Source organism: Pseudophryne corroboree, chromosome 8, assembly GCF_028390025.1.
Source record: "Pseudophryne corroboree isolate aPseCor3 chromosome 8, aPseCor3.hap2, whole genome shotgun sequence".
NCBI lineage: Eukaryota > Metazoa > Chordata > Amphibia > Anura > Myobatrachidae > Pseudophryne > Pseudophryne corroboree.
In genome coordinates this window covers 151,576,085-151,597,373 of record NC_086451.1, presented here as the reverse complement: position 1 = coordinate 151,597,373, position 21,289 = coordinate 151,576,085, and positions in this window count along the sequence as shown.

Here is a 21,289-nt window from a genome sequence, read left to right as displayed (position 1 = left end):
GCATTCAATATTTCAGTAAACAAAGAGAAAATAAAGCTATCTATTGGGTTTCACTAAGACTCCATTGGAAGACTTGACTATTGTTGTTAAAAGACATATGCATTCATATTACAGAGCCACAAACCACAATGCAAACTAGTAAAACAGACACATGCTTACATGGGATTCAAACTAATGACAGTCTTAACTTGATAGTGCAAACCCAACACCTTACCAACTATACTAACCAGTCTATACATACCAGAGAAGCAATTTATCCGAGATTTAGGTAAATAAGCTACAGTGTCCAAGGTACCAAACATGATATATTCTATGTGGTGTCATAAGCAAGTCATTAGAACACTTTACTATTAAAGTTGTAAGACATATGCATTCAATATTTGAGTAAACAAAGAGAAAATGAAGCTATCTATTGGGTTTCACTAACAAGTCCTTTGGAAGACTTGACTATTGTTGTTAAAAGACATATGCATTCATATTATAGAGCCACAAACCACAATGCAGAGTTGTAAAATAAATACATCCTTACATGGTATTCGAACCAATGACAATCTTAATTTGATAGTGCAAACCCAACACCTTACCTACTGTGCTAACCAGTGTATTCGATCAAGTCACACAATTTATCAGAGATTTAAGTAAATAAGCTACAGTGTCCAAGGTGCTAAACATCATATATTCTATGGGGTGTAATAAGCAAGTCATTAGAATACTTTACTACTAAAGTTATGACATATGCTTTCAATACTTGAATAAACAAAGATAAAATAAAGCTATCTCTTGGGTTTCACTAAGACTCCATTGGAAGACTTGACTATTGTTGTTAAAAGACATATGCATTCATATTGTAGAGCCACAAACCACAATGCAGACTTGTAAAATAATTAAATACATGCTTACATGGGATTCAAACCAATGACAGTCATAATTTGATAGTGCAAACCGAACACCTTTAATACTGTGTTAACCAGTCTGCATTTCAGTCACACTATTTATCAGAGATTAAGTAAATAAGCTACAGTGTTCATGGTACTAAACATGATATATTCTATGGGGTGTCATAAGCAAGTCATTAGAATACTTTACTACTGACTTCCGGTGGGCGGGCCATCCAGCGTGGCTGCTTTTTAGCTGAGCTCCAGCCTGCAGGTGGAAAATCCACCAACATCCCCTGCTATCCGGCACCTATCTTATTGATAAACCCTCTACAAAAATACTTACAACAGAGGGAGCCTGGAGAGACCCTGCAGGGGTAGGAGCGTGATAGTATGCCCCCGTAGTCTGGCCCTCAAGGAGACGGCCTACATGACCGCCAGTGTGACGCCTGGCGCGAAAACTGGAGGCCTGATAGCACTCATCCCCACCCGCACACGAGGGATTAACACCCTATCTACGGGCCTCTGGGGATATCCCATCCGTTGGGAGACAGTGCGAAGGCTCTATGTGCTGCTGGCAGATCTGTGGCCTCTGCTCCCTGGTGCTCACTGGCCCCTGCTGCCCCTAGACGCGAGGAGAGGCCCTCCGTCCCCCCCCCCCGCTGCTGCTCTTAAGGCTGTGCGGCAGTGATCGGAGACGGGACTGAAAGATAGGACGGGCTTTGGCTGGCGGCGGAGCGGCGCTGACCCGAAGGAGACCCCTAGAGAGGAGGACACTGACTCGGCTCCCCCTCCCGCACCTGACTCCGAGGCTGTGCGGCGGTACGGAGAAACGGGAACGAGCGGCGGGTCAAAACTTGACTGGCGACGGAGAGGCGCTGAACCGAAGACGGCCCCGGGTTCGGAGGACACTGACCTGATTCCCCCCTGCTGTGGGGTCTACGCCGGGGTGCCCTAAGACGGAGCTGTGTGACGCGGCAGGGAGCACAGTCGCTGCCAGACGCTGCCGGAGGATTCCGGGAGACGTCTATCAGAGGAGGCGGAGGGAGAGCCTGCTGCACGGTGTCCGAACACCATCTGACGGATGACCGTTGTTTTCCTTGGGGTCCAAGGTGTTGAGCTCCCTATCCTGCCCTCTGGTCCTGGTTATCCATCTGGACTCCGGAATCGGGGTGCAGTGTGACGGTAGTGGGTGCAGAGATAGGCCCTGTGTCGGATCGATTGGCCCTCCGTGGGTGGCTGGAATAAGAGGTGAGGAAGTGCCCTTGGACACACTCTGAAGTGGGGAACACTACCCTAAAAGAGAGTGGCTGATGAGGAGGCTTGCTGGGCGCTGGACACTGGCTGTGTGGTCATACTAACAGACTGCATTTTTACAGGGGAAGCTTATACAGCCCCCCTTTACAAAGGGTGATATCAGCTCAATACACTCCTCTTCCTACCCTCTCCTGCACTTCCCTCTACCTATCCCCAACAGATTGCACAACCTCTCCCTTCCGCTTAGGCTCGTCTGTCTGGGGGTGAAGAAATCTAGGCCTCTCTTTTATTCTTATTTTTCCTATTTCTTGCTAAACTCTCCCCTTTCTTTTTCTCCTCTTTTCTGTTCCTAGCTACCCACCGTCAATACTGTAAGTAGTTAGATGAGATGTAACTACCTTAAAAGTCACTGATATATCTGATTATTGAAACCTCTGCTCTCCCAGAGCAGGAACTTTTGAGGTTATATCGCCACCTGGTGGCTACCCAATGTTAGGGCACCTAACTGGTTATATTAATCTACTGTTACCTTTTACGAAGCAACTTACTTGGGGAAATTTGAAATATTCCTCACAATAGTTTGAATATTGTTTTGCTCTGTAACCTGCTTTAATCTGGAGGTTTCAAAGTGCACCGCCTCGGTAAAGCTTTTACAGATATAGCATACCGAGTTGATGCCTATTACCGACATCTGTACTATGTGTAAAGTAATGTTTACTTAAATTTTGCTGTTTTTTTTTCTGCTGAGTAGCTCTGACATATCATCTGACTCAAACCTTTCCGTGAGGTGCCTTATTATCATATACTGTAGTGTGTTGATATAGAAGTCCCTGGTTTATTACAGTTAAAGGTCTACGGACCGGGGGATGGACAAATTCGTCCATAAAACTCCAACGGTTAGATCTTCCCAGTCCTCAGTTACTACAAGAATGAGTAAGACCAAAAACACGGCGGTGAAGCCTAATCCTCCCTCGCCCCCAGAGGCGGGGAACTCCCGTGACCAAACTCTGGAAGTGGAGACGCTTCCTGATCAACCCTCATTGATGCATATGGCCCAGGAGCTCTCTCGGCTCCTCATGCCCCAAATCGACAAGAAACTTGAGAATATCCCTTTAATTGACAAAAGGCTTGAACAGATACAGACACTACTTGATTCGACACTTACAAAAATTGACCATAACACCTCACGGATCACCTCACTAGAACAGCGGGTTAGCGATGGGGAAGATCAGTTACACACACTCCAGCGCTCCACTGACACCCAGGATTCCTCTCTTAAAACTTTACAGGCAAAACTAGATGAGCTTGAGAACAGGGACAGAAGATCGAATCTACGCTTTGTGGGCATCCCCGAATCAGTTAAAGACAGGCAGTTATCGGATTTTGTGACGTCTGATATATTTCAGGCCTTGGGAATCACAGACGCCCCATTTCTGTCACACATAGAAAGGGTGCATAGAATTGGTCCTTTCCGACCAGATGTTGAAAATAAGCCTAGGCCCGTCATTGCGAAATTCATGGACTTTCGTATGAAGGAACATGTGCTGCGCTCTTATCGTAAACTCCCGCAAATGGTAGTGCAGGGAAAACGTGTTTTGATTTTCCAAGATTTCTCGGCCTCTGTTGCACAAAAGAGGAGGGAGTTCTCGGATGTTTGTAAAATACTACATGAGAGTAATACCAGATTCGCACTGATGTATCCAGCTAAATTACGCATACATGACAATGGTCGCACATTGATTTTTGCTGATCCCGCCACTGCACACTCCCATGTTACACACATGTTGAACCCGGGGAATCCACCACAACAAGACTAAATATTATGTGGTTAAGTACTTTGTGTCAGAGTCGGTATAAATCCTATTCGAGAGAGACATTGGGTCTCTTTACATGCTACTCAGCTTAAATTCTAATGTTATATATATTTCTGATAGACTTCTCGCCAGTGCTACCGGAGGGTTTAGCACTCGCGTGGTCTTTAGTTTGGTTTGGAAAAATTGGAAAATGTTATGTGAAGCAATGTGTGTTTTTTTATTTTATTTTTCTTTGTTTTTGTTTTTGTTGTTCTGCCCGTGCCGTGCCTTCCTCGCCCGATCTGTTCCTAGGCTCAATGACATTGTGTGGTCTCGCTCGTTCCTCTCCGCTTGCTGGGAAGGGGGGGGGGGCGACGACGTGACATGATATTCTCGTTGGAGTGTCACCCTAGGGTGGGGGTGGGTTGATGGTCAATGACGGATCATAGGATAGGGACCTCTAACGCAGATTCTTGTTTTAAACTTTTGTCCTGGAACGTGGGCGGCCTTAACTCCCCGATAAAACGTAAGCGGGTTGTCACACACCTGAAGCGGTTTCGACCTCAAATTATATTTCTCCAAGAAACCCACTGGATGGTGGGCGCCTCCTCTGCTCTTCGGGCACCGTGGTTGGATAGCTGTGTTTCTGCAGATAACACGAGGAAGACTAGGGGGGTGGCGATTCTATTTAGCAAACACCTACACTATACTGCTTCAACGCGATAATTCTCAGCTTATCCTGGCAGGTGACTGGAATACAGTTGACGATCCCACTATAGACAAACGCCCTGTCCCGCGCACTTCCGGCTCCCCTTCTTGGACACATCTCCAAACACTGAAAACATCCCTTCAACTTACTGATATTTGGCGTCTCCTCAACCCCTCTGACAGATCATTTACTTTCTTTTCTGGGGTTCATAGCTCCTGGTCCAGAATTGACTCCATATTGGTTGCAGATTCCCTAGTGACGCGAGTCATGAAAGCTGATATACACAACATTCTGATATCAGACCATGCTCCTGTGACATTGACGCTGCAAAGAACTCTTCAATCAGGGGGCTCTAGGATTTGGAGATTTCCAAGCTATCTCTATAACTGTGATGATTTTAGAAAATTTCTGATAACAAGTTGGGCCAACTATTTAGACGATAATTTAGAGCATTGGGACCGCCCAAACATTCTTTGGGGGGCGGCAAAAGCAGTCTTAAGGGGTCAAATTATTGAGTATGTTCATAGATTAAAAAAGAAAAACTTAGCGATCTATAACACCTTACATTCAGAATTAACTGATGCAATGCAAAGCCATCTCTCCCTACAGACTGATGAGTCCTTGCGGCTTTATTTACAGGCTAAACAGCTCTTAAACGATCACTTACTAGCGCAAGCAAAATGTGAGGTGGTATTCTCTTCCCACAAACACTACAGATGGGGTAATAAATCCGGTAGACTACTGGCAACCATGGCGAGGAAGAAAACGACACGCAAATTCATAACAGCTGTTAGACATCGCACCTCGGGACAACTCCTTACCAATTCCCCAGACATATTAAATCATTTTGAATCTTACTTTGCGGACCTATACTCTGATCTCCCCTTTAACGAATCCACCCAGACCACACTCCTACCAGACACTCTATTACCGCCAATCACGACCGCACAGTCGGATCTACTAGTGAGAGCTATTACTGAAGAAGAATTGATCTCGGCAATGTCCAAACTTAAGTTACACAAATCTCCAGGCCCTGACGGCCTCTCTAATGAATTTTACAAAATCCTTCAGCCCCATGTGGTTCCGACTCTGCTGGAAGTGTTCAACAGTCTTTTACAGCATCGTTCCCCCTTTCACCATTTCACGACAGCACATACTATTTTAATCCCTAAACCTGCGCATGACCCACAATTGGTGACCTCTTATAGGCCTATTACGTTGCTAAACACCGACATAAAACTATTTACTAAGATCCTAGCAGACCGGCTGCAAATTATTCTCCCACACACCTTAACTAACCATCAACTTGGCTTTATTCGCAATACTCATTCGGTTAAAGGAATTAGGGCGGCGATCGCGGCAGTTGTAGCTTCTGCTCAATTGCCCCAATCCAGAAATATACTCCTCAGTTTAGACACCACCAAGGCCTTCGACACAGTACTCTGGCCCCATCTATTTAAAGTCCTGGAACGTAGACTGTTCCATCAAGACTTCATTGAAACTATTCTATACCTATATGATTCTCCCTCGACTTCCCTTTTGCTTAATGGCTATATGAGCAACCCTGTGGTGATGCATCGTGGCACACGGCAGGGTTGCCCCTTATCTCCCCTGCTCTTCAACCTGGCCATAGACCCCTTACATCGCTTGCTGTTAAATGATAATCAGTTTCAATGAATCCAGATTGGTCGCAGAAATCTAAAACTTACTGCTTTTGCCGATGATCTTCTGCTATATATCTCTGATCCGGAGGTTTCATTGACACATATATTTAATCTACTACAGGCCTATGGTCAAATTTCAGGCTTTAACGTTAACTGGGCAAAATCGGTGGCACTCAGACTGGGGAATGGTTCATTTTTGAGGCAGGGGGCGATGAATCTACCATTACAGTGGAGTTCGGATCACATAACATATTTAGGGATTCGAATATCGAGAAAGCCTGAGCGATTATATACCCTAAATTTTACCTCGGCCATCCGAACAATTGAAACAGAACTTGAGACTTGGAAATCTATGCCTTTATCATACTTGGGGAGGGCTAGCTTGATCAAAATGATATCATTCCCCCGTCTGATGTACTTCATTCAAGCCATGCCACACACACTTCTACCTAAAGACGTTCAACGTCTCAATTTTCTCTTTAGGAAGTTCATCTGGCAGGGGGGGAGACCGCGTATAGCGCTAATCAAACTACAGCAGACTGTAGGGAATGGGGGAATTAACTTCCCTAATATCTTCTGGTACTCCCAGGCGGCCCAACTACGTTACCTACATGACTGGATGCAAGACGATAACACATACACAAATACAGACATAGATAGAGAATTTATACAGGAGGGGGATCTCATTACATTTCTACATCTGCATGATCGGGAGGTGTCCGAGGAGCTGAGGGGAAACCCCTTACTGTGGAACGTAAAAAAACTATGGAAGGAAATGCGACATAAACTAAATCTAAATCCCCACAAATCATTACACCTTCCGTTCGTGGTTAATCCTGACTTCCAAGAGGGTCAGGCACACTACCCGTTTACTATATGGAGGCTGGGGGGGGGTGTCCAGGATCGGTGATTTAGTGGACATGCGGGGCTCGAGGCCGCTCACGTTCCAGGAAGCCACTACTAAATACCCAACTCTGAGGGCCTTTCCTGTGGCCTTTCTTCTGGCTCAACACTATATTTCATCCACTATCAGATGTTTTTCACCTGGGGATTGGGATAACCCGATGGATAGAATGTTGAAACAAACCCCTAGGGTTAAGAAAGCAATCTCGAATGCGCATGGGTACTTTCGGAACGTCCTAGACTACTCGAGGGGTCCGGGAGGGGTTATGTCTTGGAGAGACTGTCTCCCGAACGTTGAAATTACTGACCTACTAGCGGCACATGTAAAACCGGCAAATTATTTCCCTCTTCTAGATATAAAGAAATGTCTCTCAATATTTTGCATAGGACTTATTTATCGCCCCATAGACGACACTTGATAGGACTTGCTGACACGCATACTTGTTGGAAATGTGGCACTCCTCAGGCAGATATGTTTCACTGTCTGTGGACATGTCCCTTAATCAGACAGTTTTGGATTCAGATACGAAACTACTTGACGGCCAATCTGGTAAATCATTGGAGGTTGTCTCCGGAGTGGGCGCTCTTTGGTATTATACCACCAAATCAGCGCCTCTCTTTGGGCAGTAAAAAACTGTTGATGGCAGTTGGTTTGGCGGCTAGAAAAGCCATCCTGCAGGTGTGGATAGCGAAGGATCCACCAACCCTATCATTATTTAAAGCCAAATTATTCTACCTTTTTAGGATGGAATGGATAAGTGTCCTGCTGGAAAAAGACACCAAGATACACAATTTCTTTGAGGTTTGGGAGAGTTATATAATGACCCTGTCAACAGCGGTTAGGAAACAGCTCCACGACTCGTCCAACACAGAATGGTTTCTAACTAGAATGGCTGCGGGGGATCCGCCGATTGTACTTTAAAAGTTAATTGACGAACAGAGCGCTGTGGGCGGGTTGGGGAGGAAACCGGGTACGGCACGGGTATTGCACATATGTGGATATATATGTATGTGTATATATATATATTTTTTTTTTCTTATTGTAACTTCCTTTTTTTATTATATTTGAAAGTACAAATACGGGTCAATCGACTGAGTTGAATTTCAGATCAGTAAAACAGATGATCTTCGGAGGTCTTGTTGCTTATAATTGTGATGCTGTTGACTGCTTATAACGGATTTATCTCCTGATTAAGGGCTCAAATGTACTATTCTTGTTCTGTTTTCTTATAATACCCTTCTATCAAAGAGTTGAAACTTATTGAACATCTATGTATGTATAACATGTATTGCTTCAATAAAAAATGTATGTTAAAAAAAAAAGAATACTTTACTACTAAAGTTATAAGACATATGCATTCAATATTTCAGTAAACAAAGAGAAAATAAAGCTATCTATTGGGTTTCACTAAGACTCCATTGGAAGACTTGACTATTGTTGTTAAAAGACATATACATTCATATTACAGAGCCACAAACCACAATGTAGACTAGTAAAATAGACACATGCTTACATGGGATTCAAACCAATGACAGTGTTAATTTGATAGTGCAAACCCAACACCTTACCAACTGTACTGACCAGCCTATACATACCAGAGCAGCAATTTATCAGAGATTTAAGTAAATAAGCTACAGTGTCCAAGGTACTAAACATGAAATATTCTATGTGGTGTCATAAGCAAGTCATTAGAACACTTTACTATTAAAGTAATAAGACATATGCATTCACTATTTGAGTAAACAAAGAGAAAATAAAGCTATCTATTGGGTTTCACTAACAAGTCCATTGGAAGACTTGACTATTGTTGTTAAAAGACATATGCATTCATATTATAGAGCCACAAACCACAATGCAGACTTGTAAAATAAATATACGCTTACATGGTATTCGAACCAATGACAGTCTTAATTTGATAGTGCAAACCCAACACCTTACCAACTGTGCCAAACAGTCTGCACACAAGCACACCCATTAATCAGAAATTTAAGTAAATCAGCTATAGTGTCCAAGTTACTAAACATGATATATTCTATGGGGTGTCATAAGCAAGTCATTAGAATATTTTACTTTTAAAGTTATAAGACGTATGCATTCAATATTTCAGTAAACAAAGAGAAAATAAAGCTATCTATTGGGTTTCACTAAGACTCCATTGGAAGACTTGACTATTGTTGTTAAAAGACATATGCATTCATATTACGGAGCCACAAACCACAATGCAAACTAGAAACACGCTTACATGGGATTCAAACCAATGACAGTCTTAATTTGATAGTGCAAACTCAACACCTTACCAACTATACTAACAAGTTTATACATACCAGAGATGCAATTTATCAGAGATTTAAGTAAATAAGCTACAGTGTCCAAGGTACTAAACATGATATATTCTATGTGGTGTCATAAGCAAGTCATTAGAACACTTTACTATTAAAGTTATAAGACATATGCATTCAATATTTCAGTAAACAATAAAGCTATCTATTGGGTTTCACTAACAAGTCCATTGGAAGACTTGACTATTGTTGTTAAAAGACATATGCATTCATATTATAGAGCCACAAACCACAATGCAGACTTGTAAAATAATTGAATACATACTTACATGGGATTCAAACCAATGACAGTCATAATTTGATAGTGCAAACCCAACACCTTTAATATTGTGTTAACCAGTCTGCATTCCAGTCTCACAATTTATCAGAGATTAAGTAAGCAAGCTACAGTGTTCATGCTACTAAACATGATATATTCTATGGGGTGTCATAAGCAAGTCATTAGAATACTTTACTACTAAAGTTATAAGACATATGCATTCAATATTTCAGTAAACAAAGAGAAAATAAAGCTATCTATTGGGTTTCACTAAGACTCCATTGGAAGACTTGACTATTGATGTTAAAAGACATATGCATTTATATTACAGAGCCACAAACCACAATGTAGACAAGTAAAATAGATACATGCTTACATGGGATTCAAACCACTGACAATGCTAATTTGATAGTGCAAACCCAACAAATTACTAACTGTACTGACCAGTCTATACATAGCCGAGATGTAATTTACCATAGATTTAAGTAAATAAGATACAGTATCCAAGTTACAAAACATGATATATTCTATGTGGTGTCATAAGCAAGTCATTAGAACACTTTACTATTAAAGTTATAAGACATATGCATTCAATATTTGAGTACACAAATAGAAATTAAAGCTATCTATAGGTTTCACTAACAAGTCCATTGGAAGACTTGACTATTGTTGTTAAAAGACATATGTATTCATATTATAGAGCCACAAACCACAATGCAGACTTGTAAAAGAAACACATGTTTACATGGTATTCGAACCAATGACAGTCTTCATTTGATAGTGCAAACCCAACACCTTACCTACTGTGCTAACCAGTATATTCAAGCCAGTCACGCAATTTATCAGAGATTTAAGTAAATAAGCTACAGTGTCCAAGGTGCTAAACATCATATATTCTATGGGGTGTCATAAGCAAGTCATTAGAATACTTTACTACTAAAGTTATGACATATGCATTTATATTTGAATAAACAAAGATAAAATAAAGCTATCTCTTGGGTTTCACTAACAAATACATTGGAAGACTTGACTATTGTTATTAAAATACATATGCATTACAATGTATAGAGCCACAAACCACAATAAAAAACATGCTTACATGGGATTCAAACCAATGGCAGTCTTAATTTGATAGTGCAAACCCAACACCTTACCGACTGTGCCAAACAGTCTGCATACAAGCCTCACAATTAATCAGAAATTTAAGTAAATCAGCTGCAGTGTCCAAGTTACTAAACATGATATATTCTATGGGGTGTCATAAGCAAGTCATTAGAATACTTTACTACTAAAGTTATAAGACATATGCATTCAATATTTCAGTAAACAATGAGAAATTAAAGCTATTGGGTTTCACTAAGACTCCATTGGAAGACTTGACTATTGTTGTTAAAAGACATATGCATTCATATTACAGAGCCACAAACCACAATGTAGACTAGTAAAACAGACACATGCTTACATGGGATTCAAACCAATGACAGTGTTAATTTGATAGTGCAAACCCAACACCTTACCAACTGTACTGACCAGCCAATACTTACCAGCAAAGCAATTTATCAGAGATTTAAGTAAATAAGCTACAGTGTCCAAGGTACTAAACATGATATATTCTATGTGGTGTCATAAGCAAGTCATTAGAACACTTTACTATTAAAGTTATAAGACATATGCATTCAATATTTGAGTAAACAAAGAGAAAATAAAGCTATCTATGGGTTTCACTAACAAGTCCATTGGAAGACTTGACTATTGTTGTTAAAAGACATGTGCGTTCATATTATAGAGCCACAAACCACAATGCAGACTAGTAAAATAAATACATGCTTACATGGAATTCTAACCATTAACAGTCTTAATTTGATAGTGCAAACCCAACACATTACCTACTGTGCTAACCAGTCTATTCAAACCAGTCACGCAATTTATCAGAGATTTAAGTAAATAAGCTACAGTGTCCAAGGTGCTAAACATCATATATTCTATGGGGTGTCATAAGCAAGTCATTAGAATACTTAACTACTAAAGTTATGACATATGCATTTATATTTGAATAAACAAAGATAAAATAAAGCTATCTCTTGGGTTTCACTAACAAATACATTGGAAGACTTGACTATTGTTATTAAAATACATATGCATTACAATGTAAAGAGCCACAAACCACAATAAAAACATGCTTACATGGGATTCAAACCAATGGAAGTCTTAATTTGATAGTGCAAACCCAACACCTAACCAACTGTGCCAAACAGTCTGCATACAAGCTTAACAATTAATCAGAAATTTAAGTAAATCAGCTACAGTGTCCAAGATACTAAACATGATATATTCTATGGGGTGTCATAAGCAAGTCATTAGAATACTTTGCTACTAAAGTTATAAGACATATGCATTCAATATTTCAGTAAACAAAGATAAAATAAAGCTATTGGGTTTCACTAAGACTCCATTGGAAGACTTGACTATTGTTGTTAAAAGACATATGCATTCATATTACAGAGCCACAAACCACAATGCAAACTAGTAAAATAGAAACATGCTTACATGGGATTCAAACTAATGACAGTCTTAATTTGATAGTGCAAACCCCACACCTTACCAACTATACTAACCAGTCTATACATACCAGAGATGCAATTTATCAGAGATTTAAGTAAATAAGCTACAGTGTCCAAGTTACTAAACATGATATATTCTATGTGGTGTCATAAGCAAGTCATTAGAACACTATACTATTAAAGTTGTAAGACATATGCATTCAATATTTGAGTAAACAAAGAGAAAATAAAGCTATCTATGGGTTTCACTAACAAGTCCACTGGAAGACTTGACTATTGTTGTTAAAAGACATATGCATTCATATTATAGAGCCACAAACCACAATGCAGAGTTGTAAAATAAATACATGCTTACATAGTATTCGAACCAATGACAGTCTTAATTTGATAGTGCAAACCCAACACCTTACCTACTGTGCTAACCAGTCTATTCAAACCAGTCACGCAATTTATCAGAGATTTAAGTAAATAAGCTACAGTGTCCAAGGTGCTAAACATCATACATTCTATGGGGTGTCATAAGCAAGTCATTAGAATACTTTACTACTAAAGTTATGACATATGCATTCAATATTTGAATAAACAAAGATAAAATAAAGCTATCTCTTGGGTTTCACTAACAAATACATTGGAAGACTTGACTATTGTCATTAAAATACATATGCATTACATTGTATAGAGCCACAAACCACAATATTAAAAAAAAACATGCTTACATGGGATTCAAACCAAAAGCAGTCTTAATTTGATAGTGCAAACCCAACACCTTACCGACTGTACTAACAAGTCTATACATACCAGCAAAGCAATTTATCAGAGATTTAAGTAAATAAGCTACAGTGTCCAAGTTACTAAACATGACATATTCTATGTGGTGTCATAAGCAAGTCATTAGAACACTTTACTATTAAAGTTATAAGACATATGCATTCAATATTTGAGTAAACAAATAGAAAATAAAGCTATCTCTTGGGTTTCACTAACAAATACATTGGAAGACTTGACTATTGTCATTAAAATACATATGCATTACATTGTATAGAGCCACAAACCACAATATTAAAATAAAAACATGCTTACATGGGATTCAAACCAATGGCAGCCTTAATTTGATAGTGCAAACCCAACACCTTACCAACTGTGCCAAACAGGCTGCCTAAAAGCTTCACAATTAATCAGAAATTTAAGTAAATCAGCTACAGTGTCCAAGTTACTAAACATTATATATTCTATGGGGTGTCATAAGCAAGTAATTAGAATACTTTACTACTAAAGTTATAGGACATATGCATTCAATATTTCAGTAAACAAAGAGAAAATAAAGCTATCTATTGGGTTTCACTAAGACTCCATTGGAAGACTTGACTATTGTTGTTAAAAGACATATGCATTCATATTACAGAGCCACAAACCACAATGCAGACTAGTAAAATAGAAATATGCTTACATGGGATTCAAACCAATGACAGTTTTAATTTGATAGTGCAAACCCAACGCCTTACCAACTATACTAACCAGTCTATACACACCAGAGAAGCAATTTATCAGAGATTAAAGTAAATAAGCTACAGTGTCCAAGGTACTAAACATGATATATTCTATGGGGTGTCATAAGCAAGTCATTAGAACACTTTACTATTAAAGTTATAAGACATATGCATTCAATATTTGAGTAAACAAAGAGAAAATAAAGCTATCTATTGGGTTTCACTAACAAGTCCATTGGAAGACTTGACTATTGTTGTTAAAATACATATGCATTCATATTATAGAGCCACAAATCACAATGCAGACTTGTAAAATAATAAAATACATGCTTACATGGGATTCAAACCAATGACAGTCTTAATTTGATAGTGTAAACCCAACACCTTAACTACTGTGTTAACCAGTCTGCATTCCAGTCTCACAATTTATCAGAGATTAAGTAAATAAGCTACAGTGTCCAAGTTACTAAACATGATATATTCTATGGGGTGTCATAAGCAAGTCATTAGAATACTTTACTACTAAAGTTATAAGACATATGCATTCAATATTTCAGTAAACAAAGAGAAAATAAAGCTATTTATTGGGTTTCACTAAGACTCCATTGGAAGACTTGACTATTGTTGTTAAAAGACATATGCATTCATATTACAGAGCCACAAACCACAATGCAGACTAGTAAAATAGAAACATGCTTACATGAGATTCAAACCAATAACAGTCTTAAACCCAACACCTTACCAACTATACTAACCAGTCTATACATACCAGAGATGCAATTTATCAGAGATTTAAGTAAATAAGCTACAGTGTCCAAGGTACTAAACATGATATATTCTATGTGGTGTCATAAGCAAGTCATTAGAACACTTTACTATTAAAGTTATAAGACATATGCATTCAATATTTGAGTAAACAAAGAGAAAATAAAGGTTTCTATGGGTTTCCTGGGGTAAATGGCAGCAAGCAGCAGCCAAGGAATCATACAAATCCAGTTTGTGGTGCAACTGGCCACAACCAGTTTTATTAAGCAGAAAATAAAACAAACATCAAAAGAAAATACCTTGCCTGTCCGGCACTAACTAAACACAGGACGTTCCTAACTATCTCTAAACAAAAACACAGTGTTCTCCAGTAAACACTGTATAGCTCACTTGAATAAGGAAGCTTCTCTCACAGAGATTCTACAGTCTCCCCAGGCAATCTGCACACACTGATCAGGCCAGCAGCCCTATAACACTCTTACACAGCTGAAACCCTGATTAGCCCTCTGTGAGGCCAAAGACCCGAACTGGGCCCAATGTCTGGAACTTGCCCTCTCTCTCAGGGCCCTTATCCAGCTTTTCCAGCAAACTGAAAATTGTTCTAACAAAACAAAACATTTTCTAAAACATGTAAGACAAGAACCTGGGACAAACATACCTGCCCTCAAACACTATTCCAGTGTTCTTGTCACATATCCCCCTCCCCTGTTTCGACCTAGGGCCGGAACACTTGTAGCCCCCAAACAGAAGATGCGGGACAATGCATCTGCGTTGGCCAATTGTGTACCCGGTTAATGGTCGACAGTAAACTTGAAATCCTGCAATGCTAGAAACCATCTAGTTACCCGAGCATTCTGACCTCTATTTACATACATCCATTTGAAAGGGGCGTGATCTGTCACTAGTCTGAATTGTCTACCCAAGAGGTAATATTTCAAGGTATCTAGTGCCCACTTAATGGCCAAAGCCTCCTTTTCCACAATGGCTTTCCTTTTTTCATGCTCATTGAGTTTCCTACTCAAATAAATGATAGGGTGTTCGTCCCCATCTCTGGTTTGGGACAACACAGCCCCTATCCCTAACTCTGAGGCATCTGTCTGTACAACAAATTCTTTTGAAAAATCTGGTGTTATCAATACAGGTTGTGAACACAAAGCCACTTTTAACGCTTGGAACGCTTTTTCTGCTTCAGGGTTCCATTTCACCATATTTGACTGCTTCCCTTTGGTAAGGTCTGACAACGGCACTGCTGTGGTCGCAAAATTGGGAACAAACCGTCTATAGTACCCAGTTATTCCCAAAAATGCCCTTACCTTTTTTTTATTCACTGGACGAGGCCAGTTTTGAATAGCATCAATTTTATTCAGTTGGGGCCTGATCAGACCTCTACCTATGGTGAAGCCCAAGTATTTAACCTCCTCCATTGCGAGGCAGCACTTCTTTGGGTTAGCAGTTAACCCTGCTTCTCTGATTGAGTCCAGTACTGCTTGTACTTCAACCAAGTGGGACCCCCAGTCCGTACTGTGAATTACCACATCATCCAAATAGGCAGCTGCATATTTTCTATGGGGCCTCAAAATTTTATCCATCGCCCGTTGAAAGGTTGCTGGAGCCCCATGCAACCCAAAGGGTAACATCTTATACTGGTATAGCCCCTCCGGAACCAAAAAGGCTGTTTTTTCTTTTGCGCTATCAGTTAAAGGTATTTGCCAGTAACCTTTGGTCAGGTCCAACGTGGTGAGAAACCTGGCTGTTCCCAGCCTTTCTATAAGCTCATCCACACGGGGCATGGGGTATGCGCCAAATTTGGACACCTCATTTAACTTACGAAAGTCATTACAGAAGCATATGCTACCGTCTGTCTTCGGGATGAGAACTATGGGACTGGACCACTCACTGTTAGATTCCTCTATGACTCCAAGTTCTAACATGTTTTTAACTTCTTTAGAAACAGCTTCTCTCTGAGCTTCAGGAATCCTACATGGCTTTAAATGGACCCTGACCCCTGGTTCTGTGACAATGTCATGTTTTATTATGGTCGTTCGGCCAGGCAGCTCTGAAAATATCTCCCTATTTTGGATGAGAAATTCTTTAACCTGATTGCTCTGATCAGTTGATAATGTCTCTGACACCTTTACTGCGGGAAGCAACCGAGGTGAAGACACCGAAGGGCAAGGCTCCACTGACAGAGACAACCTATCTTTCCAGGGTTTGATTAAGTTAACATGGTAGATTTGTTCAGGTTTTCTCTTTCCCGGTTGGTATACTTTGTAATTAACCTCATTCACTTTTTCCCTAATCTCAAATGGACCCTGCCATTTAGCTAGTAACTTGCTTTCCACAGTGGGTACCAAAACAAGAACTCTATCTCCAGGAGCAAATTCCCGTATCTTGGCACTCCGGTTATATACCCTCTGTTGAGCACTTTGGGCCTGTTCCATGTGCTTTCTGACAATAGGTACGATGGCTGCAATCCTATCCTGCATTTGTGTTACATGTTCAATAACGCTTCTATAAGGAGTGGGCTGTCCTTCTCACGTCTCTTTGGCAATGTCCAACAGCCCTCTGGGGTGTCTACCATACAACAAATCAAATGGAGAAAACCCCGTAGAAGACTGAGGAACTTCTCTGATGGCCATTAACAAGTAGGGCAACAAACAATCCCAGTTTTTCCCATCTCTATCAACAACCTTTTTTAACATACTTTGTAATGTTTTGTTAAACCTTTCCACCAACCCATCAGTTTGGGGATGGTAAATGGACGTCCTGAGGTGAGTGACCTTAAATAATTTGCACAATTCTTTCATGATCCTTGAAATAAATGGAGTACCTTGGTCAGTCAAATTTCTTTTGGTATTCCCACTCTACTAAAAACCTGCACCAGCTACCTAGCTATCGCCTTGGTTGTGATAGTGCGTAAAGGGACAGCCTCAGGATATCGAGTGGCATAGTCCATTATTACCAGGATATACTGATGGCCCCGAGTGGACTTTAACAAGGGCCCCACGAGATCCATGGCTATTCTGTCAAACGGGACCTCTATAATAGGCATGGGAACTAGTGGGCTCCTGAAATGGGGTCTAGGGGCATGATACTGGCATTCAGGACAAGAAGAACAATATTCAGACACTTCTTTATAAACCCCTTTTGACAATGTGGTACAAGAGCTCATTACAGATGGCCATGTGGGGATACGTAACCCTGTCACCTGGTACCACAGGTTCCCCATTAACAATCTAAACATTCTCTCTAGCCTTTATTAAGGTAGAATCCTTTAACTGTTCAGACGCAAACAGATCCTTCTTTACCTCCAGGTCAGGCATGCTTTCAGTTCTAACTACTATTTCTCTGTTTTTAGCAAGAGGGTCCTCACTGGACTCCCTATCTGTCACTTCTCCAGTCAAACTAGCAAAAGGCAAAGGGTCAGAAAGTTCCGAAGACACACGTACATCCATAAAATCACCGTTATTATCAACTGGCTCTTTACTTCTCACATCTGTTGATAAACGTGATTCCCACAGTTTCCAAAAATGAGGAAAATCCCTCCCTACTATGGCCTCATGCACCAAGGTGGGGACCAGTCCTACTTTAACAATTGCTGACCCACAACAAGTTTCTATTTTCACTTCAGCAGTGACATAATGTTGGGTATCCCCATGTATGCAAGTTACCCCAATAGGTATTTGCTGGACCTTTAAGGGGTTCACTAACCCAGCTTTCACGAGGGTAACTAAACTTCCTGAATCTAGCAAGGCTTCTACCCGCTTACCCTCTAAGAACACGTCACACATTTGTTTTTCCAGCTCAGGTGAAGGTACCACAGTACAGGCTAACCTAGCACAGAAAGACATTCTGCGACATTCAAAGGCAGCATCACATTGCATGGGTTCTTGCATGACTGGGCAATTGGCAATAACATGACCTGGCATACCACACCTAAAACATTTAACCACACGATTATCAACCCGTTTGGGCAGCATAGACCTTTCTAGCCCCATTGGCCTGTCTCCAGGGCCAGTGTTTACAGTCTCTCCAGCCTTGCGTTCTCTTAACCGCCCAGCAACGTTTTCCCACGGAACAGTCTTACCAGTCTTTACGGAAGGGCGCTGTCGAGGATCTATGGGTTGCTGGGTGGTCATCAGTAGTTCCTCTGCCACCAAATACCTCTCTACCATGTCCACTAATTGATCTGCAGTATCCGGGTTTCCATGGCTCACCCACTTGCGCAGGACCACGGGCAAAGATCTCAAATAGCGGTCCATGACGACTCTTTCAACCATCTGGGGACCAGTTAATGTCTCTGGCTGTAACCATTTTTTTGTTAGCTGAATAAGGTCGTGCATCTGGGAGAGAGGAGGCTTCTCCATGGCGTACACCCAACGGTGCACCCGTTGTGCTCGTACTGACAGCGTGACTCCCAGGTGGATTAGGATCTCAGTCTTTAGTTTATCATAGTCCCGAGCCTCAGCAGGGCTTAAATCAAAGTACGCTTTTTGGGGCTCACCTGACAAAAAAGGTGCCAGCAGACTGGCCCACTGTGCTTTCGGCCAGTTCTCATGCTCGGCAGTCCTTTCAAACGTGGTCAGGTAGGCCTCCACATCATCAGCCTCTGTCATTTTCTGCAGGAAGTGACTGGCCTGTATAGAACTAGAGCTGGTCGGAGCACTGACGGCCACATCTCCAATCCGGGCTGCAAGGCTCTGCACCACTTCTGCTAAGGCCTCTCTATCCTGATGCTGTTGCCTATAAAGTTCGTCAATAGCCACCTGCTGCTGTCTGTTGGCCTCCTGCTGAGCCGCTGTAGCTTGCAGCAAGGCTTTAAGCAGTTCCTCCATGTCGACAGATTTTTCAGGTGGCTTTGTAGCTGCTTTCACCCAGGACATCTATTGAATACTCAGGGGTGAGTCTCAGCAACTTCACACTGGGCTGTATCTGCATAAACCACAGTTTTCCACAGGCCTCATAAAGCTGCTGCTTTCACTTATGCGCAGAACGGCATGCTCGCATTTTCCACCAAGTTGTAACACTGTAAGGGAACAAGATGCCATTTCCTGGGGTAAATGGCAGCAAGCAGCAGCTGAGGAATCATACAAGTCCAGTTTGTGGTGCAACTGGCCACAACCAGTTTTATTAAGCAGAAAATAAAACAAACATCAAAAGAAAATACCTTGCCTGTCCGGCACTAACTAAACACAGGACGTTCCTAACTATCTCTAAACAAAAACACAGAGTTCTCCAGTAAACACTGTATAGCTCACTTGTATAAGGAAGCTTCTCTCACAGAGATTCTGCAGTCTCCCCAGGCAATCTGCACACACTGATCAGGCCAGCAGCCCTATAACACTCTTACACAGCTGAAACCCTGATTAGCCCTCTGTGAGGCCAAAGACACAAACTGGGCCCAATGTCTGGAACTTGCCCTCTCTCTCTCTCAGGGCCCTTATCCAGCTTTTCCAGCAATTTGAAAAGGTTCTAACAAAACAAAACATTTTCTAAAACTTGTAAGACAAGAACCTGGGACAAACATACCTGCCCTCAAACACTATTCCAGTGTTCTTGTCACAATAAATATTATATACTAATCATATATACATATTATATACTAATCATATATACAGCGCTAATAAAGAGAGAAAAACCTTAACCACTGCGCAATAAACTCAACAATGCAGCCTGGGTACCTCTAGGTCCACCAAACCCTTACAGAAATACAAAAACAAAAAGAGAGATCCCTGTGGCGCAAAGAAGATGTTCCATGTACAACCAGAAAAAGGTAATAAATAAAGAAGTCAATACAGTCCCTTTCGTCTTTGGTCCTCCAAAAGTGTTTCTCAATTTGTAGTACCTCAAAAATAGGAGAGAGACACTTAGTGTAACACCGTAGGGAAATGTACGGAACCAATGATAAAATGGCACACTCACATGGACTTAAGATAATTAGTGCTCGTAATCCACCCAATTTGAGAGTATTAACTTCAGGTATCTTCCTCCAGTAGAATCTCAAATAAGGGAAAGACACTTAGTGTAACACCGTTTGGAAATTTCAAAAAACTAGTGTTAATGATAGGTAGCACACTCACATTGAGTTAAAGTAATAAATGCTCATCATCCACCAAATTGGGAGTGATAACTTGACATTCCTTCATCCAATAGAATCTCAAATAAGAGAAAGATATTTAGTGTAACACCGTTTGGAAATTTAATGAACCAATGAGAAATAGGTAACACACTCACATTCAGTTGGAATAAATAAAGCTCATCATCCACCAATTTGAATGTGATGACGTCAAATATCCTCCTCCAGTAAAATATGTAAAATAAACGAAGAAAAATAGTGCAACACTGTTTTTCATAAAAACATAGGATTTTTTAATTACCAGGTTACTCACATTTGGTTAAAAACATAAAAACATATCTCCTCCAAAAGGAGTGGCTCACACTGGGAAACAGCTTCCACAAACTGGTATATTCGGGATGGAAAAAGTCAAAAGTCCTCGTCAAAGGGATATTTCAACACAGTGCTGGTCCCACGGGAGTCAAAAACCACCTGCTTAACGCGTTTCGGACTTTGGGCGTCCTTCATCAGAAGCATGGTGGTATGGTGCATTATTCAACTATTTATACCATGGGTAATTAACCAAAGGCTCAACCCTAAAACGGCCTCCCACCCTCTGTG